Consider the following 27,811-nt stretch of genomic DNA (forward strand, 5'->3'; position numbering starts at 1 on the left):
ATTCGAGCAAATGCCCAGTTTGTACCTGGCAGATACCTGGAATGCGCCGCTCCTCACCTCTGACAAGCCCCGTTGTGTTTGCCTTCCCAGCCTGGGTTCATGCCTGGCTGACGGGCGGCTGATCTGTTAAATGATAATGATTAGGATTTAATAGGCTGCAATGCTTCGCGTGTCTACCAGATGGCATAAATTCATGAATTGTAATGCAGTATATATATATATATACTGTGCAGTATTGCAGCCAGTGAGAATAAAATGCTTCAATCCCTGCCTAGAAAATACCTCAATGCACTCGGGCAGAAAACAGTCACAAACCTCAATACACCCGGGTATACCCGAATTCGTGGGACTAGCCGAGCTCGAATAAAGTGTGTCGCCAGTGTAGATAAAGCAATTCACTGGTACACAGTGTGTTTCTTCCCTCTGCTTCTCTGCTCCCATCAACGTCACATCCGGTTGACGCAGGGCTGTGGGCGGAAGTGCTGTAAGGGGGATCTCCGGCTGCCAGGACTTCGCAACTGTGACTTGCAGAGACTGGATGCTGAACACAGGATTCTACGCGTTTCGTCGGTACGACTTCTTCAGGATACTATGAGATTCCTGAAGACGTCGTACCGACGAAACGCGTAGAATCCTGTGTTCAGCATCCAGTCTGTGCAAGTCACAGTTGCGAAGTCCTGGCAGCGGAGATCCCCCTTACAGCACTTCCGCCCACAGCCCTGCGTCAACCGGATGTGACGTTGATGGGAGCAGAGAAGCAGAGGGAAGAAACACACTGTGTACCGGTGAATTGCTTTATCTATCAGGATTTCGTACAATGACTGTACCTATTATTCCTTATGTGAGTGCATAGCCATATGTTTTATCTGTGATGATCTCCAATACATTTTAAGACGTTATTGCGCAATTTTGGTATTTCTTATTATTTCTGGGTATTCGTGCGGTGGTGGAGAAAAAGTGAAAGGGGTCTACACCTGTGGATATCCATGTTCATTGCTCTAAACAGAGAGAGGAGTGTCTCTGTAATGCCTGATTTTTGAAAGGAAAATTGTGAGTGGATTACCTTTTTCACTAGAAAGAAAGAATTGAGACTGTATCATACTATGTTGCCTTTCTTTTTCTTTTTCATATAATCACGTGAACATTGGCGCTCCCCTGAATCTTTGAGGAATTCTGCAATCAAAAAGACTAAGAGAACAGTCTTTACAAGGGTTTTGAGTAGCTTTTCTATTAGCACCTTTTACACTGGGTGGTGGATTTATCACATGATTAACTAATAGATCACAGTTCACGTTGTAATTGAATTTATAGATATTATTTCTGTCATTTGCTTTTAAACACATTGTTACACATATTTCACTTTTTTAGGACATTGTTATAAGTAAGCGCCGTTGCAATCACATTTTTTTCACTATTCCCCTTGAACACCTGTCCAATCCATTCATAATGCTACTGTCAGAATCATCTACCTCAATCACCACTCTGTATCTGTTGTTCTACTATGCAAATCCCGAAACTGGAAGCCATTATCCCCTAGAATTAAATAAAAAATCCTAGCTCTAACTTGCAAAGGTCTCAACAAAGCTGCACACTTAAATCTCAGCACGTGTCTAAATAATCCCCTAAATGCCCACTATGCTCTGCCTATGACCTACAACTCTCCTCATACCTTATTACCTGCTATCACTCCAGCCTACAAGACTTCTCCTATGCTGTTCTCTCTGGGCATCCCAACAACGCACCATCAGACTCTCCTCCAGTTTTCAGACTTTTAAAAACTCCCTGAAACTCATATTTTAAGGAAAACTATCTGACATACCCCTAAACACACACACCCTAATCCAAATGGGACCAGTAACTCGGCTGGACCAAACTTCATTCTGAGGCATACTCAGTCTCACAATGAGCAGAGTCTTTAACTTTTGTTTCAATTTTGCCCCTTATTCCCTTTTGCTTCTGTTTGCCCTCACAGAATACAGCATGTTAGCACTTTAGAAATAAATAATTATAAAAATAAGGCATAATTTTCCCACTGATTTTTTTTAATTATTAGAACCGTCACATATTTGAGACTTATTTATTTGTTTGAAAATAATTTACTAGAAAAGATTTTCCTTTTTAAGTAAGCCCTGACAAGCAGTATAAACAGCCATATAATATCACAAAAGACAGAAATGCCCAATGCTACATCCAATGTGACAAAAATACAAAGTGAAATACTTCAATATTCTCGTTAGTAAGGGTCATTTAGTTAAATCCTTTGGCCAAAGCGTTATAAGCTTGCAAGCCATGCCACCGCATGACCAGTAAGCAGGTCCTAACACTGTGAAAATTCTCATTTACCGCTGCTGGAGGTAGAATGACCGCAGCGGGTCTGTCCACACAGGAACTGAACAAACCTGATACTTATGTAGCCCTGCTTCCTATCGAAGACAGACCACTACCATGTGCTATATAACCTGTAGGCACACAAGGCCTAAGCCTCTGCCACAGAGAGCCTGGGGTGCTCACAATACTTATGACTTGGTGCAGCGCCTCCACCCGCGATAGCTTCCGCCCTAGGGGAAGTGGGTCTTCGCAGGAACTTATGTACATGAACACACACACGCACAGCAATACCGTAACCAATATGTTTTACTTAATAGCAACCAGCAACGTAATCACAGGTGCCCCTCTCTAGAGGAAACACTACTACCAGCGTCCTTGAACGCTCACTCTCCCTCTCCCTCCACCGGGTGATCCCACCCCGTGTACAGCCCCCTCTTTGAATCCGCTCCCCATCCCCTCAAGTGAGTCAGTGGATGTATAAATGTGTGACTGCGCAGCCACCGTGTCCCGGAGTGAGAATGGTACCATTGGTGCACTTGACGTTTACCTGCCGGGCACTCCTGTACCCGGTTCTGCAACTATCTTCACAAAGGATCGGCGAGGACGTAGATGACGTCACTGGTAGGTGTCCGGGGAGATCCCACCCAGACACGCTGTGACTGAGTACCGGGGCCTGGTCCCAGGCCTCCCGCGGAGTTAGCACTGTACTGGTAGAGTTCGTAACACAGTAGGAGGTGGATCTGGAACCTGACTATGGACAGTTCCTAGCTCTGCTGCACGCTACTGGGCTCAGGGTCTAACTGGGCCTTGGGGTATGCGGCCTAGGTAGGGGCAGCTGCCTCCCTGCACCGGAGCTCCTTCTCCTTCCTCCGCCAGCTAGCTCTGAACCCTCGTGCGCCCCACCACTTCCTTTTCCTCCCTATCTCGTACCTGATTGGTTCTGGTACGTCACGGGGGAAACGCGGGGGCTGCTGGGACCCTTAGTCCCCTAACTCCCCTCCTCCCCGAGCTCTCCTCTTTCGCGGGTTTTTTGTCCCTGCCCTGCGCATGCGCAACCTCCGGCCGGACCAAGTCTGCGCTGGCGCCAACCTAACATGGCGGCTCCCTCTGCGCGGAACCTCATTATCGGAGCGTTCCCTAGGTGCACCTCCCCCCCAACCAATTGGGGAGAAGAACGGGGTCCCGGCTACATCCTCCCCCCTGTGGATTCCAACGGCCCCGCTTGGACAATACCTTTAAACTGGTACAACAGTTATATAATGAAAAATTGCATAACACACGCCATATCAGATTGTACATTTCGCTGAACATCACAATTACTGATTGCACGCGGCTGTGGGCCCACTGCTGAGCCTCATAGTGGGGTGCCCCAAACTGATCGTAGGCCATCCTCATGGGAGGTTGCCTGTTCCTTTGGCTTCGCCTTAACGATTGTTCGGTCACTCCCTTGGGGAAGTGACTATTTTGGTCTTGAATCTCGAGTTCTTCCCTTGAGGGGGTTACATTCTCTAAATTATCCTGACTCGGTGCAAAACACGGGCTTAGTGGGTCCAGTGATGAATTTTACGGAGCCACCCCCTGGGGTTAATGCTCCCCGCGCCCTTTACCCGTAGCTCCGCTGGGAGGTATGCACTGTTGAGGGCCCCTTTGAGAGGTTCCCTATTGTGGATCTTCCCGAACAGTTGAGTTCCCTGGCATGTCGTCTTCCAAGGTCTCTTCCCCATACAACGAGGATGCAGGCCACTCCAAATCCCCTCCTCCACTCGGTGAATAGGGAGCAAATGATTCCGGTGCCATGTCTTCACCCGACCCTCCGAGTCCTTGATGCGGTACACCGGAAGGCCGTTCATTTGTGAGGCTACCTCGTACACTCCCTCCCTCTATCGGTCAGCCAATTTATGTTTTCCCGGCAATCCCAGGTTACGGAGGAGCACCGCATCACCGGGTTTAATGTCTCTGTGTTTAACTTTGTGATCGTACTGCCGTTTATTCCCGGCATTCAGTTTTTCAGTAGATTTCTCCACTTGTAAGTAGGCCCACTGCAGATTCTCTTGCAATCGCTGTACATATCGTAAATGAGTAGTGTTATGTACCCCATCGGTGGAGACTCTCAATCGTATATCCACCGGCAGTCGCGCTTCTCGTCCAAACATGAGGAAGAACGGAGAGAATCCCGTGGAGTTATGTCGCGTGCAATTGTAGGCATGTACTAGCGTTTCCACATGTCGACTCCACTCAGTCTTCTCCACCCCCGTTAAGGTGCCCAGCATGTCCAATAACGTGCGGTTGAACCGTTCCGGCAATGCATCCCCTTCGGGGTGGTAGGGGGTAGTTCGAGACTTAGCGATGCGCAAGATTTTCAGCAGTTCTTTTATTAAGATGCTTTCAAAGTCTCTTCCCTGATCGGAATGAAGTTGTTGAGGGAGCCCGTAATGCATAAAGTACTTTTCCCAGAGCACCTTGGCCACCGTAATGGGTTTCTGATCTTTGGTCAGGAAGGCCTGGGCGTAGCGGGTGTAATGATCCGTGATTACCAGCACATTGCCTATGCCTCGGCTGTCAGGTTCAATGCATAGGAAGTCCATACACACTAAGTCCATAGGCCCTGTACTTTTCAAGTGGCCCATTGGGGCGGCCCTGGTGGGCAATGTCTTTCGCTGAATACACCGCACACACCGTCGACAGTGATGCTCTACTGCTTCTCTCATTTTGGGCCAGAAAAATCGATCTCTCACTAGGCCGAAAGTCTTATCAACTCCCAAATGACCATGTTCATCGTGTAGAGCCCTCAGTACCAAGTACTGTAGTCTTTTGGGTAGTACTAGTTGTCTCCTATTTGGGTGGTTATGATACTCTACCACCCTGTACAGCAGATTGTCTTTTAGCTGAAACTTGTCAGCTTCCCGCATTAGTATACGTCTTACATCCCCCGGCGCTTGCCTGAGTAGGGCCGGGTGATTTTGCCGGATAGCATAGCGAATGGCCCCTGCGACCGGGTCTTGCTCTTGGTAGCGTACCATATCTTTCCAGGCTATGATCTTGTCTGGAGTAACGTGCATGCCACTGGGATCCCGATAAGCCTCCGGTATAGCGTTGGATATGCACCCTAGAGAGTCAGCCACCCTTAATTCTGAGAATGCCACTTGATCATTGACTATGGCAGCGGTACAACATAGCGCTCTTTTTCTGGGTCCCGGGATTTCTTCCCATTGGTCTTCATCGGGGTAGTGGCCAGCCCTGGTCGCCTAGACAGGGCGTCAGCTCCAATATTCAAGGGCCCGGGCTTATATTTCAGGGCGAAATTGTAATTGAACAGGGCAGCCAACCAGCGATGCCCGGCCGCGTCGAGTTTGGCTGAGGTCATAATCTAGGTAAGTGGATTGTTGTCGGTCCGCACCTCGAATGACAAACCATACAAATAATCACGAAGCTTGTCGAGAATGGCCCACTTGAGGGCCAAGAATTCCAGTTTGTGCACGGGGTAGTTCTGTTCACTGACAGTAAGGCTGCGGCTGATATAAGCTACGGGTCATAGTCCCTCTGGATATTTTTGATGTAACACCGCCCCTAGTCCCTGCAGACTAGCATCCACATGTAAGATATATGGTTGTTAGGGATTTGCATAGGCCAACATGGGAGCCGCGGTTAAACTCTGTTTTAGGTCCTGGAAGGCTTGTTCGCACTCTGTCATCCATTTGTCCTCGAAGGGTTGTCGGGCAGGCGTCGCCTTCCGGCCGGTGTCTTCCGGATATATATTGAGGAGGCCGTTGAGGGCTTTGGCCCGTCGAGAGTACCCCTCCACAAACCTGCGATAATATCCGCAGAACCCCAGGAACGATCGCAACTCCCCTACATTGTCAGGTCGGGGCAAGTTAACGACGGCTTCTATTTTGGCTGGATCCGTGGCGATTCCCTCAGCGGACACTATGTGTCCCACGTAAGTCACCGATGTCCGGCAGAAACGACATTTATCTAAAGAGAGCTTAAGTCCTTCTTGAGCTAATCGGTCAAGTACCTTCAGTAGTCGAGCCTCATCTTCCTCCAGAGTCTTCCCGAAGACGATGATATCATCCAAATAAACAAGACATTCTCGGGGGTTCAGGTCCCCTAAAGTCTTCTCCATTAGCCACTGGAAGGTGGCGGGGGCACCACATATGCCTTGGGGCATACGGGTGAATTGGTAGAACCCCAAGGGGCAAATGAACGCAGTTTTCTCTTGGTCCTCATGGCTCATAGGTACCTGATAGTACCCGGACCGTAGGTCCAACACACTGAACCATTTGCTTCCATGTAGAGTGTCCAGGATTTCTTCTATGCGGGGAAGATTGTACTGGTCCGGTACAGTTCGGTTGTTGATTGTCCGGTAGTCCACACATAACCTCACCGTCCCATTCTTCTTTCGCACTACCACGATGGGCGAGGCGTAAGGGCTTCGTGACTCTGTAACGATCCCGGCTTCTTCCATCTCATGGAGGGCCGCGTGTACATCTTCCACATCCCTGGGGGCGAGCCGACGGGAACGTTCCCTGAAGGGCTTGGTATCAGTCATCCGAATGGTGTTGGGCGTGTCGGCTACACCCCACATCCATCTCTCCGGTAGAGAATATTGGTCATCTCTCCTCCAGCTGTACTCGCAACCGCTCCTTCCAGGTATCCGACAGTCCGGACGAGCCGAAGTCGAAGTCTAGCGGCACTCCGTGATCTTCCACCCGGGCGGCTTTTACTTGTATGGCCTCATTCACCGAGCTGACGGGGTAAATCCTTCCTATCCTTTGCCCCGCGTCGATGGCCATGGGAAAGGGCGAATGATTTTGGACCATCACATAAATTCGACGGGGGATGGCGGTCGGCCAACCCGAAATTCCGGTATTAGCCGATATCCTCGGTGGACATCTTCTTCGGGCGTGCTTTCGAGAGAAAAGAGCTGCTCCTCGCCTACTCGTTCCGCATATGCACACCAGGCGGGTACCCTCTGTGTTTCTCCCGGTAAGAGCCGGGTCAGCCCTGCCCAGCAGCAGAACAGCAGTCCGTGGTCCTCCGCGGGGGCCGGGGGGGAATCCGGATCCACCTGGACCAGTTGTAGCTGTAGGCTGGACATGGGCAGTTCGTTAGTTTCGTGTAAATAGGCCCGGATGACGGCTTGTACAATGTCCGCATTCGTACCCAGAATGATTGGATACTTAGGAGTCTCTTTGGGTTCCAGACACACCAAGGCATCCACCTTCATGGGATGCGACTTCCCAGTGTTGAGCTGTTGTATCTCCAAGTCCACGGTCACTATGCCATCAATAGGGTAGTCGTCATTGCTCAGTCCTCTTACTTTGATATGCCCCGCCAGTTTCAGAGGACGCTTCTGGAGGTGTCGATCATAGAATCCTCAATATATGATGGTTACTTGGGATCCTGTATCCAGCAGGGAAGAAGGAATAGATACCGTCTACTAGTACTCGGATCAGCGCTACTTGCCCCACGCGGTTACTCTCCTCTTCGGGTTCGTCGCCACTTTGGGTGGAAACAGGGGTTTCGGGGCTGGTCGTGTATACACCACATATCATGGCCTGGGGCGTGAACTTCTTGGGTGATGGGCTCCGGTGGCGAGAGTCCCCCATCCGACAATCGTAGGAGATGTGTCCCTTTTTCCCGCATTTATAGCAGGACATATCTGGGGAGGTGGTATGGCGGTCATACGGAGGCGAGGTTCGGCCAGTATATTTCGGTCTCTCCGGGTCTGGTTTATCTGGCGGTTCTTCCTTCTTCTCAGCACTCCCTTTGGGTTTAGGGTTGCTGGCTGCTTTAGACTTCTGAGGGGAGTGAAGCATGAGATGCGTTATGTGCTCTTTGACTTGCTGTAACAGTTTGATAAACGAGGGAGGAGGCCCTCGAGTGAGATTATCGCGAATCATGTTTGCAATAGGGTGAGTGGGACTGGACCCCCGTATATATTGTTTGTGGAGGTATTCATCCATCTGGGAGGCGGCCAAGTATTTATGATGCAGGAGGGGTCCCAGGGAGATTTGCACGCGGTGGATATAGGCAGAAAAATCTTCTCCCTCCATTTAATTTATGGCGTAGTACTTAGCCCACAAGGCCCCATCATCCTCGGTCGCACTATAGGCCTCGACGAGAAACTCAATCATCAGACGAATGGTCAGATCGGGTTACTGCTCTCGGTGGATACTGATCAAAGTGGAGGCCGGGGGTCTCAAGCACCTGGACACGCGTGCAGGGGGCGCACGCTCCCGATGACGCGTGACCGCGCGTCTATGACGCGCGGCACGCCGAGGGGCGGCCACTAGCAAGCCGGGAGATTTCCCGGCTTGCGGTACCGACCACACTTCAATAAAGTGTGTCGGTAGTGTACGTCTGTACAAGACCATTCTTCCATTACTCCCCTAGTATGCTCCTTCCAAGGGTCTATCCCGTCCTCTCCCGTGGGTACAGGTAGAGTCCCCGAGAAAGCCTTTAACTTCTGGTAGCTTTGAGAATGCGTGGCCAGGGTAAGCGCTTCTACTAACGGCGGTAAACTGGATGGAGTGGTTAACTGGTCTATCTTGTCATTGAGTTTCTGCAGCATGTCACTACGTACTCCGGTTTCTTCGGAGGCGCAAGACCCGGGGTAGCTACATTCGGATGGACAGCTACCCGCTTCTGTCGCGGGGTAGTGAGCAAAGGGGAGCGTCGGGTCGTCGTCACCTAGTTCCCCCACAGGGGGGTCCCGAAGGGGATAGACCAAGGGGCTGTTTCCGGATGGAGAGTTGGGAAGTGGCAGATATTGAGGGGCGGTAGGCTCGAGGACTACTAGATCTCGCCGACAATCTACTAGCAATGTGTTCCACTTAGCATCTTGATCTATGAGTACATCTACCAGGCGGGCTTTGGCAAAACACGGTAGTTGTCGTAAGGCCATTTGCAAATTCTCTAAGGGTAAAGCCATGGGTACTCAGGTCACCGCCACTGCGCGGCGGGTGGGCGTGCGCATTTGTCATGCCCAGTCGCGTATTTCTTGACGCGATGGAAGGGCCATGGCGATATTTTTTTCTTGTGGGGCACCCCAGGTCTAAGATCTCAGCAGCGCCTCCAAATGTAGCCCTGCTTCCTATCGAACACAGACCACTACCATGTGCTATGTAACCTATGTAAAAAAAAAAAAACGCGGAGTTAGCACTGTCCGGGTACAGTTCGTAACACAGTAGGGGGTGGATCCGGAATCTGACTATGGACAGTGCCTAGCTCCGCTGCACGCTACTGGGGCTCAGGGTCTAACTGGGCCTTGGGGTATGTGGCCTAGGTAGGGGCGGCTGCCTCCCTGCACTGGAGCTCCTTCTCCTTCCTCCGCCAGCTAGCTCTGAACCCTCGTGCGCCCCACCACTTCCTTTTCCTCCCTATCTCGTACCTGATTGGTTCTGGTGCATCACGGGGGAAACGCGGGGGCTGCTGGGACCCTTAGTTCCCTAACTCCCCTCCTCCCCGAGCTCTCCTCCTTCGTGGGCTTTTGTCCCTGCCCTGCGCATGCGCAACCTCCGGCCAGACCAAGTCCGCGCTGGCGCCAACCTAACATGGCGGCTCCCTCTGTGCGGAACCTCCATTATTGGAGCGTTCCCTAGGTGCACCTCCCCCACCACCAATTGGGGAGAAGAACGGGGTCCCGGCTACATCAAAGAAAAGCTACTTTTGGGGTTCTGAGCTTGCTTGGATTGTGTGGTTAGACATAAAATATATACTTAATTAAAACTTACAAATATAACCATTTAAAACAACAGATTTTGTTTACAAATGGTGTCTGAAATTAAAAGGAAGCACACTGAAAATTTGCTTTTGGACATTAGCTAGACTTAACCCATAATAATAATAATAGCATGTTCTTGTATAGCACTGCTAGTTTTACATAGCGCTTTACAGAGACAAGTCCCAGCCCTGTGGAGCTTACAATCTATGTTTTTGGTGCCTGAGGCACACGGAGATAAAGTGACTTGCCAAAGGTCACAACGAGCCAACACCAGGAATTAAACCAGGCTCCCCTGAAACTTTCCGTGCCAGTCAGTGTCTTTACTCACTGAGCCACTTCCCCTCTCTCATACATTAAGCAGATTATGTTAGGTGGCACAGGCAGAACATTATAACTTTAATTTATGGTGCCAGGAATCCAGGGTTAGATAACCAATTTTACCAAACATGTCAAATTAAATTGTTACAGTATATTGACATGACAGAGTGAAATGGAATACACATTTCAAACTATGTGCAGATATTGAGATTAGTCTGCAATGCATATTCAATCTCACCACAGTCAGTGATTGGCATTAAGCTCTGCTGAAGAATGCTTAGTCTGTGAGAAACTCAGTATGGCATATGTAAGTTTAATCATGTGAAAAACTATTTGGCTCTAGAGTTGTCATATATATTTTGTATCATCCAAGTGCAGTAGGTTTAACATTTTTACTTTTAAAGATTTTGCTGTGGCAATATTACAGTATGTAGTGCAAACGGTAGAGATGTAAGAAATTGCTGGCTTTGAAAACAATTTTGTTATGTGTAAAAATTTACATTTCCTGGCATATAAATCAATATTTTTTATTCTAAACATCTTGCAGTATTGATTTCAGATATATTAGTACAGGTGAATTCCAATAAATTATTTTTGTTGATATTCTGCAATGTTAGGGCTATCATTGGTGTAAAATAAGCACCAGCATTAGGCAAATTTATGATAATTAGTGATCACAAAAAAGTGAAATCACTACCTACAAAGTTAACTCTGGCTTTTAAAAAGATGGTTATATGAAAGTCAAATAATGAGGAATGACAGCAGAAATGTTAGTGATCCTGTCTATGTGAGTTCTTGGGGACAACTGATGTGACTGAGCGGGTAATCCTAAACTCTAAGCTTATGCTGAAGTTGAGAAAGGAGAATGAAATAATGTCGGAAAACCAATGCCATATTATTTAAATTATTGCTAACTGCAACCACCCAGACACTGCAAAAGCCCTATTTTATTGTTTTGATAGCAGTAACGCCAAGTTTAAGTATAATTTAAATAATGTAATGGTGAGTCTTTGGGTTATCCTTTACAGACTATAGTGCATATGCAATGTTTTGATAGGGTCTCATTTGCATGTCATTATCACTAACATCCTTTATTGTTAATGGTATGCTCTTTATGGGAGAAAACATGGCTTAACGTTATGTCATTGCTCTTTGAAAATACCCTGTTAGTCTTAACATGACTTTAATTTAAGTTAACACAATGTTATGTGACTTCATGAAGCTTTGTAGATCTGGGCCTCAGTAAAATTATTAAAATCTATGGCAGTGGCTTATGTTTTTTAAGAGGGAGACCACCTTGAGCTACAGTTTAGGGATGTAGCCAGAGCAATGCATTGCAGACCCCACTTGCACTCAAATAATTAGGCTGCATTAAAAATAAAATATGGGAGTGTGGCCTAGATGCGATCTAAGATGGCTGTGTCAAGCTAAATCTCTGTAGCAGAAGATCAACAATCCATAGCTATCCAAATGTAATTTAGCACAATTTTCAATATAAGACACAAATACTGATAAAGAATATAACATGATCCTTTAGAGCCAAAAGAGAGCAAGATTGGACAAGATTTGGTCAGTCTAAGGCCTGGCTGCAGGGGCCACGTGTTGAACCTAGGACATGGAGGTCCTGTTAAAATCTACAGCAGCCTCCCCCCCAATCCCCCTCTCCATCCTTCAACTACTGAAGTCATCCGGTCAGAGTGCTGCACGGATGGAGAGTAATATGAGAATAAATCCCATGAATGGGGAGCAAGGAACGTGGCTGCATAAAGTGAAAAGAACAAACTTAGCAGAGGCCCAGCTGTCAAGACCACAAAATAAAGAGAGAGGGCGGCCCTATTGTAACAATGTTTGTGAGACCCTCCTCCCCCCCCTTTCCTGCTTCCAACCAGCATATATTCCCTCTGGGGGCACAAGTATTAAGGCCACAAAACATAAATAAATAAAAAAACAGGCAGGGAGAGTGGCCAGCAGGACCCGCAGTAACGGAGCGGCATTGGACCCCCCGCGGTGTGGGGAGGAGAGTGGTGAAGGGGCCTGTGACCCAGGGAGAGGCACCAGGAGAAGCGCACACAGGAATAAACAGGGCAGAGACTACCGGAGCTGATTCCCTTTGTGCCGGATCGCCTTACTTACTGTACTTTCCTGGGTCTCCTAAGAGCTGCAGAGGTGTGACCTGTTCTATTGCTCCTGCAGCCACTTTCAGGGTCCTCCCCTCCTCCAGTTACCACCTAGAGCCAGAGCGGAGGTTTCCTCTCCTACCCCTGGTGCTCCCCTGAAATCAGTGCCAGGTGGTGGGACGGATAGCTAAATCGGAGGCACGTTCAACACAGGAGGGCCGTGGATCTGGAGGGCGTGAGCGATTTCAGGATGCGGGAGCCCCATCTGGAAGATTATAATATGAAATAGACTGACTTAGAAACCAGAAGGACTTGTGAATGAAATGCTCGGTAGGGGACGGGACCAGAATCACCTTAAAATATATCAGGGACTTCCAGTATAGCACCAGAGGGTGAAGTTACATCCCTCTGAGCTCCTGCAGCCTCACTACACCTACACAGATCAGCAGCTTAAACAACAGAACAAATGATTTAAGGCAGTAGATGAAAACTCACTGAATCATCCTGTGAACAGCAAAAAGCAGGCAGACTTTTCATGCTCCTGTGAGGGGGAGATACATGTGTAGGCAGTCTCTGCAGAGACAGCAGGCTGAATATAACCCTCACAGTTTCAATCTAGCGGAACAGAGGGGGAAAAGCAGGAAAAGCTTCACAGCAAGACAGTAACTTGAAAAGTAAAGAGAAGAATTTATACAGAGAAATGTATTTCCAGGCAGACACAAATGCCCCCCAAATATCAGCAAAAGCAAATGAGAGCCGGGAGAAAGTCAGAGCACACCAAGATGGCTTCCAAGCACATGGAGGAGCTGCATGCAGACCATAGGAAACAGAGGTGTCTCAAGAGGCAGAAACTCCCAGGGATTATGGTGAGTTAGCCAGGGCTGTAGCAAAAGTATTGATGCCTGCTTTAAATGAATAGTATGAAAAATTGCAAAAATCCCTAGATGATCTTAAAGGGGAACTGACCCTGCAAAACACCGGGATGGGGGAAGTTGAATCTAGAGTGGGAGTCCTAGAGGAAGTATCCTCAGAAATGCAGCAGGACATTCAACATCTTAAAAAACAAATACAACTTTAGAAGTCAAGGTGGAGGACCTGGAAAACAGGTCATGCAGAAAAAATATAAGATTAATAGGAGTCCCTGAAGAGGTGAAACAATCTCAATTGCAGGATTTCTGCACAAAATGGCTACCTGAATCTTTGGGACTACCTCATGATCACACTAACATCAAAGTGGAAAGGGCTCATAGACTTGGTTCGGTTAGTCAGAACCAGGAAGGTACTGTAGGCCACGAGCAGTAATCGCAAAGTTTCTGGACTTTAATAAAAAATCAACAATATTTAGAGCCTATAGAATTTGGGTGGCCTTAATTATGAGGGAAAGAAGATCCTAATCTTTCAAGACTATTATGCTGCAGTATCAAATAAACAACGGGAGTTCAGTAAAGTTTGAGTATGCTATATAAGCAAAAAAAGATGTAGCCTAGACTCCGGCCGCTGCTTCTTTTCCTTGGCCCTACCAGTGTCAGACCTGTTAGGTGCAGGCAGTGGATGGAATAATTCCTTCTTAAAGGCTCTGTGTGCTTTTGAAGCCTTGGATTCATTAGATGTATCCAAAGGCGGGCCTTAGCAACAGCCAGAGAGTACCAGCCTGAGGGGTGGATACTGATTGGACCACACATTGGATGTGAGGGCCTAACAGTATCCAGATCTGGTTTGTTATGAGTCAGGGTTACAGTCACACTCCAGGCTATAAAGACTGGCACTTTCCTAAAGTGGGGGTCTCTCTCTCTCTCTTTCCTCCCCCTGTTGAGGGAGCACCATCTACCCTCCATCTCACTAGGGGATGTGAGGAGGAGTCCAGAAGGCCAGGTCTGGGCCTGAAGCCTCAACCAGTGTACTTTCAATAGGGAAAGCTGAGAGAAGAATGCATCTGCTTTGTACATCTGTTCTGATTGCAATACATACCATGGAACTATCACCAATGTGTTTCAATATCTTGCTTCAGGTGAACCAACATCAGCTCCTGAAGAAATATGTACAGTGTTTACTTTTATCAAAAATTGTGACTTTTATCAAAAATTGTATACTACCAGTGAGCAGGATGATGTAGCTCAAGACAAGTTTTTACAGGGATTCAAGTTCCCAAAAATAATGAATGAAGAGCAACAAGAACTTAACACTCCAATTATCAGGGAAGAAATAGAGGCTGTTATAAAGAAATGTAAAAATGGGAAGGCACCAGGGCCTTATGGCTTTATGGCCTAATTCAATAAGATCTTGGGGCCAGAAGTAGGATTACTCCTGCAAAACGCCTTCAAAGAGATAGTAGACAGAGGGAAATATTTGGAAAGCGGGAAAACAGCATTCATCAGAATTTTACATAAAGAAGGTAAAGACCCTCTTGTGCCAGGTTCATATCGACCCTTGCCCTTATCACATCAGTATGTAAAAATGATCTAAAAAAATTCAGTCAGAGAGGCTGGCCACAGTATTACAGGTCTGATCCATAAAGATCAGACAGAGTTTGAAAATGGTAGATCTTCAGTGAAGAACATAAGAAAAGTATTCTAGTCAAATCCACAATATAATAGGAACAATGTAATTATTTCGATAGATGCAGAAAAAAACTCTGATAATGTTAGATGGGAATTTTTATTTGATATACTTCAAAGAATGGGAATATCTGGCATGTTTTTTAACATGATTAGAACTATGTATGAGTGTCCAAAGGCATGGATTATGGCAGTGGGAATACTCTCCAGGAATTCAATTTATACAGAGGAACAAGTCATGGGTGTCCCTTGTCGCTATTGCTATTCAACACTGCAATGGAACCATTGGCTATGTTCCTTAGGGACATGGCAGACTATAAAGGTATTGAAATAAGAGATAAGGAAGTGAAGTTGGCTCTTTTTGTCGATTACTTTCCGATGTTTGTCTCTAATCCGGAAACAGCTGTTAAAAAAATATATGAGACACTTAAAGAATATGGAAAATGTATGGGGTTTATAGTTAACGCATCCAAACTGAGATTCTAGTGCTGTCTCACCACAATAATGTTAGGAGGGAGGAAGACCTCCCTTTTAAAAAGACAAGCCAGCCAAACAAATACCTGGGGGTTAATATAGATCCCGACCTAGGAAAATTGTACGCAAGCAATTTTGAATCAACCCTAACAAAAGTGATTAAAGAGCTGGAAAGCTGGCAAGGCCTCCCATTGAACTTAGCGGGTAGATGCCAACTTGTTAAGATGATCAGCTTCGCTACTCATTGCTGGTGCTGCCTATCCTGGTTCACCATGCAGACATAAAATTGATTAATAGTGCAATAAATAAGTTTCTATGGAACAAAGGCAGAAATAGAATTGCAATGTCAAAACTATTTCTCCCAAAGGAACTTGGTGGAGTGAGTTTACCTGACATTTGAAAATACAATTTGGCATGCATAGCCAGGCAAATGGGAGACTGGTTAAGGACAAAGAAATATATTCCTGTATGAAACTTGAGGAACAAATGGTGCTCCCAATGACACTGAAAAAGATCCTACACACGACTTGGGGAAATGTACCTTTAGTAATTAGAGGGAATCCACTGATAAAAGATACATGGGCCACATGGAAGACACTTACAAAAAAGTGTGGGATGTCCTACAAAATATCCAAATTTCTGCCTATACAAAGTAACATGAAATTTGAACCAAGTCGATCTTAAAATATGTTTAAGATGTGGGAAACAAAGGGAATAAAAAATATAGGGCAGCTGGTAGATACAGAACAGGTACGCTTTATGTCATTTAAAGAGCTCAGAGTTAATAAGGAATTCACACAATCTCACTACTTCCCCTACATGCAGATATACATTACTGTAAGAGTCTAGAGAACAATAAGAAAGAGATATTAGAAAACAACATGTTTGATAGCTACTTTAGGACTGAAAATAATATTACATATTCGATCTCTGAATTATATGATTGGATCCGAGATAAAGACCATGGCAAGCAATTGCAAAAAGTGGCAGCCGAGTGGAACAAATACTTCCCAGAAATAACTGAGAATGATTCTTTGCTGGTAGGATTGGGTAGAACCAGGAAAATAATAATATTAGAGACATGGAGGGAATTACGATTTAAATTACTATATAGAGCATATTATACGTATGATATCCAATATAAACAGATAGAAAAGGATAAAAATAAATGCCCAAAAAGCAGATCTAAAACACTGCCTATGGGAATGCACATGTATATCTGATTTTTGGGACCAGGTTCCCAGGTTCCTCAGGGACCAGGTATATATATACAGTATATATGACATGACAAAATTGGTAACTGTTAAGGAACCTCTATCGGTTTTATTTGGGAACATGCAGGGGTGGAAAGAAGTTAATGGGGACTCAGGAATCCCAAGGATTGCTTAAATTATAATCCTGGCAGCTAGAAAGTCTTTAATGATGCAATGGGTGAAGTATGACCCTCCAAACTTGTAAATGGTAAAAACATATCTCACTCAGCTAATGACCTTAGCTAAAATGGAAACGGAGACCAATAAGGAACAAAAAACTGAGAATTTTTTTTACAAAATGGGAACCCTATATTGACTCCCTACCACAGAATGAAAAAGACCAAATATATCAGTCTTTCGCACACACATCCTGGAGTCTCCTGCGGAAAATTGCACAATATCATAGATGAGGTAAACAGAGGGAGAAAAGAACCAGGTTAAACAGGTATCAAGACAGGAGAACAGTATATCTGAACGTAACGTCTGTAATATGTGTCTGACTAAAGTTATGTTTTGTACATTCTGGGTTAATTATTTAATTTAAAAATGGTTTATTTTTGAGTTAAGATTGAGCATCTGATGTTATACCTTTTTACTTATATATTTTTTTCTTTTACTGTAAGTATAATTTAAACATGGAAAATTGTAAAGATGTATTCAAATCTGTCATGTTTACCATCAATGTTAGAAAATCAATAAAAAGAACAATGAGAAAAAAAAAAAAATGTATTAGACAAAGGCTCAGCGTTGAACAAGATGACTACCATATAGCTTAAATTCTCACGAGCTCAAGGGAATTAATATAACTCAAACCGACAAACAGATCTATCCAGCGGGCCCACTTCACTAATAAGAGAGGGGAACATAGAGAGAGTCTGACCATGCCACCTGCCAAGACCAAAAACCCTTCAGCCTCGCAAGGACTTAAAGAATACACCAAGTGGCGAGAAACTCCCAGCAAGGCGATGGAGCAGAGTGACTCACAAAGTGCTGAAGTAGAACCGAAATTGAGGCGGCATCTCCCTGTCTTCTACACACAAGACATTAAAGATCTTTTTTATAACATCTAAGGCCTTTTCCATTCAGAACCTGATGTCGCTCTCAGAGGAATCCATCTAGATATTAATCAACTGAGCGAAAGAACCGATACAATTGAGACAAAAGTTGACGAACTTCTAGAAGCCCAAAAACTGGCCGACCAAGAAAGAAAGATCCTCAGAGATCATGTGGAAAATTAACAGAAGATCAGGAGGAGGTCACAAAAAACGCTCAAGGAGGAACAACATTAGAGTGAGGGGAATTCCAGAGTCTACCCCAATATAGATTCATACCTCCTAAGACTGTTTTGGTCCCTGGCTCCGGATCTGGATAAAGCCCATCTTTAACTCGACAGGGTGCATTGGGACCCACTATACGAGACAGCTCGAGAGATACAATTACCAGGCTACATTACTTCCAGTCAAAATAAATCATAATGGTGTCCGTGAGGAATCACCTATCTATCGAGTTTGAGGGCTCACGCATTCAAATCTATGCAGATATATCCCCAAAAACTTTAAGCAGGCATAGAGATCTACGTAAAGTCACAGAGCAACTATGGAAACATGAGATCAAAAATAAATGGGGATTCCCGTTTAGACTGATTATCTTATACACAATGCACAATCACAAATACAGCTGAACCCTGTTATAATGCGGGGTTCGGGGTCCACCCGATCACACCACATTATTACTGGGATCGCGGGGGGAAAAAATGGCCACCCAATCACTTACCCGGATCTTCAGCTCTCTCCGCTTCATCAGCTTCCAGAGAGAGGGGGAGGGGTGCGTGTGTGTCCCCAACAGTGCAGAAGAGAAGCCTGTCAACTTTGGAGCCAGCCCCCCTCTCCCCCCCGGCTGAGAGAGTGTCTGGGTAACAGTGCAGGAGAGAAGTTTGTCAACTCCGGAGCCAGCCCCCTTCTTCCCCCCCCCCTAGCTGAGAGCGTGTCTGTCTAACAGTGCAGAAGAGAAGCCGGTCAACTCCGGAGCCAGCCCCCCTCTTCCCCACCCCACCGGCTGATAGTGTGTCTATGTAACTGTGCAGAAGAGAAGCCTGCCAACTCTGGAGCCAGCCTTCCTTTCACCCCCCCCCCCTTTTGAGAGAGTGTCTCCCAGCAGTGCTGGAGAGAATCCTGTTGTGAGTTGCAATTAAACGTGTCTGTTATTTATACTCTGAGGTATGTAAACACTCATAATGCAGCCAAGACAGGGGAGGGAGAGTAGAGCTATTGCTCAAAGAAACAGAATTAGCTATTGACTTTCGCTCAGTAGAAGAGAAAGGAAGTAACCATAGGTACATGTCAGCACATGAAGTTTGCCAATTTTTAAAAATATATATATATTTTTTATTTTTTTTAAAACGGGAGTTACGCTAACACTGCGTTATAAGCAGATCCGTGTTGTAGCGGATCGCGCTATAACGGGGTTGAGCTGTATCCATTAAAGATATGACAGAAGGGGATGCTCTACTAAAACATGGGGCATAGACGTACAAACGGATACAACCGATTTGGATAAAGGTGAGCTGCAAAACTCCAAACACATTTTCACAATAAAGAGCTGAAGGATGTGACCACATCTAAAACAGGTAAAAATAGTAATTCATAGGACTTCAGTTAAGGATCCAGAGGATTTTCCACAGGCAAGTCCACAGATCTCCCGAAGGGAGCAGCATGAGACCAACTGGTCCTTCGGCAATATGTAAGGGACAACTGGGCAGATGCATAGATCAGTCCGGAATGCATCACAAACAAGGGGGCCTATGCAGAGAGCAGCGCTATTTCGAAATTCGCCATTTTTTGGAGAAAATCGCGCAGAAAGCAGCAGAAAATGGCGAGTTCCGAAAAACGCGCCAATTTTTCTTTTCTATTTGTAAAACTCACCTCGCGGCTGGCGAGAACCTCAATCTCGCCAGTTTTAAAAATATCCGTATGCAGAGAGGCGCGAACGGCATCTAGCGGCTGTTCGCGCCAATAAAATGGCGCGATTGTCTCCTTTTTGCCTCGCCAGAAAAAACTGGCAAGAAGCTGCCGCTCGCGGCCATTGCAAAGGGAAAAAAAAGGCGCGAATTTGTTTTTACACGTTTCTGAAGCGCGCATCTCGCCAATTTAAACTCGCCACACACATCCATGTTAAACATAGCAGAATTCGCACTTTTCTGCATATGGAGAATAAAACTCTCTAAAAAAGCTACTTTTTAATAAATTCGCCAATTTTAAAATTCGCTGCTCTCTGCATAGGCCCCATGGTTGGGATAGTTGGAACTGAAATTATTAGCACAACCAGTGGTTCAGACTGTCAAAATTTATATCGGCTTCGTTTGGTACCAAGTTACCAAGTTAATAAGCTCCAATAAGTTTATGAATATAAATGATGGTTGGACATTTACCGGTTAGAAAATGTTGAATATTTAGATATAAAAATATATTCCCCCCTGACTCAAGATAACACGTTTATTGTATGGCTTGGAGACGTGCAAGCACATATTTTGGTCTCCCCCCCCTGCTTAAATGTTATTTAATTAACCTACTGCCCCCTTTACTCGCTTCAATCCCTACTAGTGAGGAAGAAATACCACTTCTGTGTCAGGGGGACATCCCAGGTCCTCCCTCCCGGATCCCCCTACCCATTCCCAATAACAAGTTAAATTCCCAATCTATGTGTTGGTACATTTTGGTTTACTGTATGTCTTGTCTATATGTTGGTACATTTTTGTTTTATTTCTTGGAAGAATCTTTGTGCATAGGTTGAGCGACAGGGGTCCAAAACATCTCATAGAAAAGATGGAATCATCTCAACGGTACACTCATACAGGTCTGAAAGTGAGGTATTATCAAGGTGGAATTCAAATTGGGCAAGGTACGTGATGTCCTCCTATCACACATATCTCGAAGATACCTAACATCAGAACAGCACAGAGAATAATTCCCCAAATAGATTCCCCAGAGCCAAGATAAAATGGAAAAACAGCCCCAACAAATGGAAGACTTTGCGCTCCACAACACACGATTACACATACTAATCTGCCCCCCATCACTCGTACTCGAGGAAATACTTTATATTTATAAGCTCACATAATATTTATTGGTCACACAAGTGTCAAAGGCTATTATACACAACATAATATGGTCAGATCATGCAGCCATGGAGGGGACCCTCAAGGGGTTAGGTAAATCTAGATCATCGCCTACCTAGTGACTTAATAATGCCCTCCTGTCTGTCCCAGAAATGATAGAGGAGGTAGAGAGGGGAGATTTTGGCTTGTTTTGAAACCAATATAAGTCAAGAAATATCTCCATCACTACTATGGGTGGCTCATACAGGCAGTGATAAAAGGATCAGCACAAGACTTTTTTTAAATCATCATCCTCTAAGAGGATTCATCTCCATTGCTTATTGAAGGTCCCTATTACTCTTATAGGTTGGGTACCCTCATGTTCGGATTTTTTAGTACCCAACCTATAAGAGTAATAGGGACCTTCAATAAGCAATGGAGACGAATTAGAGACACACTAAACCAGCACTGGCACATCCTCTTAGTGGATGATGATTTAAAAAAAGTCTTGCACCCCAAGCGTCAATCACATATAGACGCCCACAAAACCTACCGGACCTTTTGGTGCACAGTCACTACCAAAGTCGCAACATCACAACGTGGCTAGACACCAACAAGGCAGTGGGCACCTACAGGTGTGGTGCTTGCAAGGCGTGCAAATATATACAGCCCTCAAAACAGTTTATGGACAACGTGGAAATAAGCAATACAGTATGCAAAATTTTATTAACAGTAAAACCGAGGGAGTCATATATTTGGCAACGTGCAAATGTGGGATAAAATACGTGGGAAAAACTACACGTGAACTGCGCAGGAAGATTCTGGAACACATAAGCACGATAAACACCAAAAAAGATGTGCTTGTTGCCAGACATATTAACTCCGTCCATGGGGGTGATGTCTCCAATTTGTCTTTTCAAGGTATTGACCTCATCAAATTAGGGATCCGTAAAGGGGACTTAGACACCGCCCTATTAAGAAAAGAATCCCGGTGGATATACACCCTGGGAACCCTATCACCAAGGGGCCTTAATGAAGGGTTTGTATACACCCCCTTTCTTTAAATCCCCAGACTCATTTACTGCACAACTTCTCTGCATAATGGACATTAACATGTGTATCCTTCACTAATATAACTCACACATGTATTGCCTCAAGTGAATGCATTGAGTCTTTATGTTGGTCCCTTTTTGGTCAGTCCATATGCATTAGTGTTTTAATGTTATGACATTCCTGCCGTTTAAACACTATCTGGGTATTTGTTAACCTGTCTGCCCATTTCAATATCTCCATGTGTAATTTCGTGATTTATGTTTTTTAACCTGTTATATGGGTCAAAAGGATCCAATTTTTATTCACCAAGCTCCCCTGTCTAAGCCACCCCTCCGTGCATCACGATCTGTATTGTCATGGCGACGTTATTAGGTTGCCATGGCAACGTTACCGGATATAAGGCAGGGCGGAGCATAGGTCCGCCCACCCCCAAAGAAGTTCCCTAGGAACGAAACACGTGTCGGGTGCGACGTCCTGCGTGACGTCACAAGCGCGACCAGCTAGCAGTAGCTTGGTCTGTTTACTTCTACAGCGTGATGCGCATCTCTTAGCGGCTAGTTAATTATGATGTGGGCCAAATGCGGATCCCACTAGCTACCGCTAGGAACGCTTGTACCCTGAACTGGTGAGGAATTCCTGAACGAATTTTCAGGTATCCAATCCGGAACGCTTTCCGGCATATGGGGGGTTAAGTACAACGTTCACCTATTCAAGTAACTGGAGTCTAAGGTTATCACTGTCACTTTGGAGAAGTGGGGCACAGTGTAATTGTCTTATGCTTATTTAAAGCAGGGCAAATTACATGACCACACTACCAAGGAAGCAACAGCACAGCAGCAGAATCATAACTGCAGTTACTATACTGTGCACCCACTATATATATATATATATATATATATATATATATATATATATATATATATATATATATATACATATATATATATATATATATAGGAGACTATTCTACCAGTAATAACTGCAGCTACACACACATATATATATATATATATATATATATATATATATATATATATATATATATATATATATATATATATATATATATATATACAGTGGTCGACAAAACACCAAAAAATCTACTCGCCGAACAAAAAAATCTACTCGCCACCTAGTACCACACGTGTGCTGCTTGGGCCAATTGGAGCTCGCCACGATGTTAAATCCACTCGCCCGGGGCGTGCAAATGTATAGGTTTGTCGAACACTGTATATATATATACTTTACTTATCTACTTTAGTGTCCAGACCAGGGTATAAAAGAGGCCTCTTTAGACTGCACACCAGATTTCGCTGTGGTAAACATGCGCGTATACCAGGTTTTAATTAGCAGTGTTCGACAAACCTATACATTTGCTCGCCCCGGGCGAGTGGATTTAACCCCCGGGCGAGTAAATATTGGCCCAAGCAGCACACGTTTGGTACTAGGTGGCGAGTAGATTTTTTTGTGTGGCGAGTAGATTTTTTGGTGATTTGTCGATCACTGTTAATTAGGATGTGTTTTTCTTATGATTATCAATAAAATTTAATTATTTTGAGTTCTATTCCCTAGTGAGTGAATCGTTTGGGATTCTGTCCCCCGTTCTCTTGTGTACACTTTCTATCCCTGATAGCACCACATCCAGCTCCTTTTCTCACTATCCAGCGCCTGAGTGGGGTTTATGCAGCTTCTCTCCCCTCCCCCATTTATTATTAAACATACACACATACTGTAATAGAATTATACTCTAGTCTTATCAAAGTGTGATAAATAGTTAATGTTTAATTTCATCGATGTACAATTAATCTGTCAATAAAGCTTTTTAGTTTGTATTTGTGAAATAATTTGGGAGAATTTGAACAATAAACGTTGGTTGTTATTTTGGCTTGCAACTGAATTAGCATGCTCAGTGCAAGTAGTAGCCTGCACATGACAGTGTCAGCAGCATATCAATCTGCTCCAATCTAAAGAATGACAATGTAAAATGTCAAATCCCCTGAGCCTCTTGATATTAAAGTGGACCTGTCCTTCTACCTGGCCTGACAGGAAGCATAGTTTTGCCAGATATACAGTAGAACAACTACTACATTGTTTAATAAGAAAAAGTGCAGGTCAGTTCATAGATGTATGCAATGGGACCTGATGCAGAGCACATGGTTATTAAAATCCTTATTACAGGCATACCCCGCTTTAAGGACACTCACTTTAAGTACACTCGCGAGTAAGTACATTTCGCTCAATAGGCAAACAGCAGCTCACGCATGCGCCTGTCAGCACGTTCTGAACAGCAATACCGGCTCCCTACCTTTACCGAAGCTGTGCACAAGCGGGGAGACTATAGAGCCTGTTACACATGCGTTATTTACATCAGTTATGCACGTATATGACAATTGCAGGACAGTACATGCATCGATAAGTGGGGAAAGGTAGTGCTTCACTTTAAGTACATTTTCACTTTACATACATGCTCCGGTCCCATTGCGTATGTTAATGCGGGGTATGCCTGTATTTAAAAATGAGGAAGAGAGAAAAATATAATATGGTACTGAAGAAATATGAATACAGTATATAAAAAGAATATAGGTAATTTGCAGTCAAATATTGTTATATAGTTACATAGTAAGGAGGTTCAAAAAAGACATATTGTATGTCAATCAAGTTCATCCGATGCTAAATTTAGACAACAGTTAACCTATATCATATATTTGTGTAGCACTGCTCTCCCCCCCCCCCTCCCTCAGGGGCATAGATGAACAAGGTGTGACCTGGCTCTGGCTCAGCCAGTCACAGTGATGGGCGGGGCGTTGGTTTGGCGCCGAATAGCTTCCACTAACTTTGCAGAAAGCTTGCATCTTGCTTTGCAAGCCCATGCGGTCCCGTATTTCTGGCGGGAACGACATTTTGAGGACACAGTCCTTGCGGTGGACTCCATTTTGAGAACACTAGCACAGTCCATGATATAAAAGGTACACAGGGTCCCTAGCAACAACTGAAAGGGCCCGTTCCTTACATTGAATTTTCAATAAATTAAGGGAAGACGCTCCCTGGACAATTTCCCACAGGGCACACGCCAACTGTTTCTCTTCTTCCTGATGAAGAGTATCCACGCTCTCTGGAACAATTTCCCACAGGGTACGCCCCAACATAGTCTCTGTGTTCGGTAAGGGTCTAGGCAACCCCCTCCCCGGTGTTGCCTCAGAGAGAGGTTCCCCCCTTTCTTAACTCTAAATGGGTGCCCAGGGTCCCTGGTGCAGCATCAGGAGCCCGGCCCGGCCTCCTCTGTGCTGCACTGCTGAAATGTCCTGAAGCCTGCTCTGTTCTGCATCTCAGCAGCACCTCCAATTGTAACACTGCTTACATCCCCCTCCCCCCCCCCCAAGAGAGATGAGCGTCGGCCATGGTATGGGAAACAGGACAGGCTTTTGGTGCTCCTTCAGGCTCTTCTCATAGTATTAGCGCCTACAGTCATATCAGGCTCTCCAGGTATACTGGTGACAGTCCCCACAATGACAATCTTCTCTCATACCTCTACACAATAGACTGTAACTTAGACAGAGGTATACAAAACAGGATCCTTTATTGAGACAGCCACTGCAGTTGTTATTACAGTGTATGCATAGGGTATTCAGGATAAGTCCCAAGCCTCTGGATGGTACCTGGCTTCTCTCAATTGAGGCCTTGCAGTCTATTAGATCTTTTCACATTAACCCCCTAAAATGCTGAGAGCATGTCTCTCCCAGCCGGAGGAACTAGAACTTCATGTCTCTACCCCAGGAGGGGGAGACCTGGACTAACTATAATTTAGAACACTTCCTCCCTAAGGCACAGAGGGGGAGGGCACAAGGTCTGCACCATGATAGGCTACACAGAAACACAGTTCACCTCAACCCCTCTCACTCAGAGAGGCAGCATGAGGGGAAACCCCACAGGATAGCTTGACACTGCCTGTAGCTACTAGGACTTATGTGGCAGGAGGCAGAAAGTATAGCACTGGACCAGCCATGGCTACATTTGTATTTACAGTATTTTGATTCAGAAGAAGGCAATCAGAAACCCCCCCAGTGAAACATTAAAAATGATGTCTCATAAGGGGAAAATTAAATACCTTCCCGACTCCAAATAATGGCAATCCGATTTCTCATTCAAGTAACATCCTTCTCATGTTTACTTATTTGGTGTATCCCTATATACTTTTCCTTTTTAAAAACATGTACAATCTTTTTTTGAAGATACTAAATCTATTGGCATTACAATCCCCATGGGTAATAAATTCCATATATTAACCTTAAGGGATGACTGTGTCTTTGTACTGCCCTTGGGATAAATTGTTCATTTGAAAGATCCTTGTATTGTCTCAGAATATATTTGTATATAGTTATCATATCCCCTTTTTTCTCATGTAAATCTAATTTAGCTACTGTAGCGTCTCCTCATAAGTCTGATTTGCCATCCCCTTTATTAATTTTGGTGTCTCTTCTCTCCATGTTTCTGGTTTTATAATGTATTTTTTAATGGAGTGTTGCCAAACACTGTACTCCATATTCAAGGTGTGGTCTTACAAATGCTTTATAAAGGGGCATCATTATGCTTAATTCCCTTCCATATATTCCCTATTTTATTCAAGATTAGATCTTATTTGCCTTTGCAGCTACTGCATGGCATAAGACAATATTGCTAAGCCTGCTGTCTACAAGCACTTCTAAATCCTTCTTCATCAAAAGAGAGAAACAGGTAAAAGTGTATGTCATTAGCATAGAGGTGATATTTCAACACAAGAGATGTGATAAGATTACCTAAAGAGAATGTGCAAAGAAAAAAGAGAAGCAGCCCCAAGAAAGACTCCTGGGGTAAGCCCACAGAGAGCTTTACAGAAGATTTGGAGGTGTTAGCAATCGAGAAACTGAAAGTATGATGGGAGAGGTAAGAGGAAATCCAGGATAGAGCTCTGTTACAAATACCAAGGATATGGAGAATGTGAAGGAGAATAGAGTGGGACACAGTATCAAAGCCTGCAGAGAGGTTGAGCAGTATAAGAAGGGCGTGCCTTTGTCTTTGGCAGAATGGAGGTCATAAGTTATTTCAGTGAGGACTGTTTTAGTGGAATGAGTAGTGCGGAAAAAACAGATTGTAGAGTATCTAGGAGAGAATACGATTTGAGAAAAAGTAGAAAGCGAGAAAATACAAGGCGTTCAAGGCCATTGGAGGCAAAAAGCAGGAGGGAGACAGGGTGATAGTTAGAGAGAGAGTGAAGGGGTTAAAATTATATGTCAGCTCTACAAGTCTCATGGATTGAAAGGGTGAATATAATCTGCTAGCTTTATCTTTCTTATACGGGCTGTTCCAGTACTGAGAGAATTAACTCACTATGCTAGTTGTAATCTTTATTTACTTCTGTTGTTTTCAGTTTGTCTTTTATACAATAGCATAAGAGCAGTAACATGTCCCAAACAATACAGCTGCATGCTCTTGATAGACATTCCCTGTATTTCTCTTTGTAATGTAGAAGTAGAAACTGCCGGCCAAACACAAGTAAGATGTAATGATTTACTAATGCTTTGTCCAAAGACACAGATACATAACCTCTACAGAAACTTGTTATTTCTCATTGTTAAACATGATATGTTATGTATTAACATGCCCTTGGTTTTCTGTATAAATGTTGGGGCACAACTGAATAAACTTGGAAGTGTAGAATCAGCCCTGTTGTCTGACTCCTAGCTTCCCAAGCTCGTATTTGTCTGTGTTTCGGAGACTGCTAAACCAGTGCTGTCCAAATCACTAGGTTGAGTGAAGTGATTCCTACCAAAGTAAAAAAAGTAACGCTTTCAGAGAGGTAGGGTCAAACTTACTGTTTTGTAGTATAGGTATAACTGTTGCATGATTGAATGAGGTAG

General features: G+C 44.7%; 1 protein-coding gene across 2 annotated transcripts in view; it reads right to left on the bottom strand.

The window, feature by feature from the left end:
- SNTG1 (syntrophin gamma 1) overlaps window positions 1–27,811 on the bottom strand; it is a 918,236-nt gene that overhangs the window by 685,924 nt on the left and 204,501 nt on the right. Inside the window, exon 3 of one of the 2 annotated variants that reach the window (XM_075584466.1) lies at window positions 12,506–12,754. The exons of the other annotated variant lie outside the window; for it this stretch is intronic. The gene's annotated coding sequence lies outside the window, so the exon portion shown is untranslated. The remainder of the gene's footprint in view (window positions 1–12,505; window positions 12,755–27,811) is intronic. 2 annotated transcript variants of the gene reach the window in all.

This window comes from Ascaphus truei, chromosome 2, assembly GCF_040206685.1.
Source record: "Ascaphus truei isolate aAscTru1 chromosome 2, aAscTru1.hap1, whole genome shotgun sequence".
In the NCBI taxonomy this organism is placed as follows: Eukaryota; Metazoa; Chordata; class Amphibia; order Anura; family Ascaphidae; genus Ascaphus; species Ascaphus truei.